Source organism: Bos javanicus, chromosome 8 (genome assembly GCF_032452875.1).
Source record: "Bos javanicus breed banteng chromosome 8, ARS-OSU_banteng_1.0, whole genome shotgun sequence".
Lineage (NCBI taxonomy): Eukaryota > Metazoa > Chordata > Mammalia > Artiodactyla > Bovidae > Bos > Bos javanicus.
In genome coordinates, this window is record NC_083875.1 from 74,037,335 (window position 1) to 74,039,670 (window position 2,336).

Here is a 2,336-nt window from a genome sequence, read left to right on the forward strand (position 1 = left end):
TGGTCTTGGTTCCACTTTCAACAATAAGGACCAAAATCTTAGAAGATGAATTTGAATATAAGTTTAGTTGTAGATATATTTAAATTTTAATTCACTCATTTTATTCAAAACATATTTGCTATTTATATATCAACTATATGCCATCTGGAATTTATTTTGGTGTACATTATGAGGGGGAAGTTAAACTTGTGTAACCAAATGGTTAGGTGTACCAGTAGCATTTATTACATAATCCGTATTTTTCCCAAAATGTGAAACGTCACTATATTTTTAAATAAATATTGAGACTTTTAAATTGGAATGGAAATGTAGATTGATATATCTAGAAACTAGGAATGCATATTTTACTTTCTCAGTTCTCTTTGCATAGTTGAATTTTGTGTTCCAGTTTGTTTTTATTCCTCACAACTATTTCAGCTTACGTCAGCAGTGCACCAAAAACTTGGTATTATCTAATTCTCTAATGTTGGCTATGAAGTTTCACCTCACTGTTGTTGTAATATGCATTTCTTTGATTGCTCCTGTGGCGAGCATCTTTTCAGATACTTTTTAACCATCTGGGTCTGCTCCAGTGGCTCATTTTCCCACTGGATTCTCAGCCTTGTTGATTGTCGTTGCTAATACTTCTTGCTGCTGCTATTGTTGCTGTGGATGATTTGCAGGAATACCTTGTCTGCCAAGATGTTATCCATCGTCAGTTTTAGATGTCAACAAATATTAACTCTGAATCTGTCACTGGTCATTATTGTCACTGTTGTCCTGTTTTAAATAGGAATGTGTCCATTTTGTGTTTTAGGGTCTTATTCAAGAGCTCTTTCTGGCCCTTAAGTTCACAAAGACATACTCCTACATTTTGATTAGAGCTTTTGCTTTCCTATTTACATGCTTTAATAGGGTCTTTTTGCCTTTTCATACTGTTCATGGGGTTCTCAAGGCAAGAATGCTGAAGTGATTTACCATTCCCTTCTCCAGTGGACCACGTTTTGTCAGAACTCTCCACCATGACCCATCCGTCTTGAGTGGGTCCGTCATGCCTACATGGCACGGTCATCGTTTCATTGAGTTATGTAAGGTAGTGATCCATGTGATCAGTTTGGTTAGTTTTCTGTGATTGTGGTTTTCATTCTGTCTGCCCTCTGTGGGTAAGGATAAGTGGCTTGTGGAAGCTTCCTGATGAGAGGGACTAGCCATGGGGGAATCTGGGTCTTGCTTTGATAGGCAGAGCCATGCTCAATAAACCTTTAATCCAATTTTCTGTTGGTGGGTGGGGCTGTGTCCCCTCCCTGAAGTTTGGCCTGAGGCCAAACTATGGTAGGGGTAATGGTGGTAATGATGACCTTCTTCAAAAGGACTTATGCCAGCACACCACGGCTCCCAGAACTGTTGTATTCAGTGCCCCTGACTCTGCGGGAGGCCACTGTCTATCCACACCTCCGCCAGAGACTCCTGGACATTCACAGGCAAGTCTGGCTCAGTCTCTTTTTTTTTTTTTTTTTTTTTGGCTCAGTCTCTTGTGGGGTCACTGAATATTCATTGGAAGGACTATTACTGAAGCTGAAGTTCCAACACTTTGGCCACCTGATGTGAAGAACTGACTCACTGGAAAAGTCCCTGATGCTGGGAAAGATTGAAGGCAGGAGGAGAAGGGGATGATGAGGATAAGATTGTTGGATGGCATCTCCAGCTTGATGGACATGAGTTTGAGCAAGCGCCGGGAGTTGGTGATGGACAGGGAAGCTTGGCATGCTGCAGTCCGTGGGGTTGCAAAGAGCCAGACACCACTGAGCAACTGAACTGAGCTGAACTGAACACAGTCTAGATTTTGTTCTCTCTGTTTAAGTGAGCCATGAAAATGTGACGGTTATATTGTAACATGGTAAGAAAGAAAAGTGTCCCAAATTATTTGGGACAGAGCTTCCTTTTTGTATGTGATGTAATTTACAATTCCTTCCAGGAAATAATTAGCACTCTTGAGCAATTTTTGGAGAACTTTTACTGGAGGTCAGGAGCACCTTCTAACTTGTGGACCTTGAGAGGAATCTGGTAATATTAACTGGCACCCCTTTATTACAGTACCCACCATTTTCTATCCATTTCTCTGCCAAGAGACAAGCTTTTGAAGTGACTGGCTCAGGACACTATTCCCTCATGGCAGATTTGAAATACAACTTCGACATAGGCTGGTAATAATTTTTTACCAGTAAAGTTTCTTTGGCAATAGTTGATACAGTACTCACTTCAGTAGCACATGCACTAAAATTGGAATGATACAAAGAAAATTAACATGGTCCCCGCTCAAGGAAAACAGTTGATACCATCTTCAGATCTTCATTTAG

The 2,336-nt window shown here is 40.5% G+C and overlaps 1 non-coding gene across 1 annotated transcript; it reads left to right on the top strand.

Annotated features, from left to right (window-relative positions):
- The first annotated feature begins 2,229 nt into the window (after positions 1–2,229).
- Positions 2,230–2,336, top strand: LOC133253531 (U6 spliceosomal RNA). Its single transcript, XR_009738321.1, has one exon. It is a non-coding gene; the product is annotated as a U6 spliceosomal RNA (small nuclear RNA).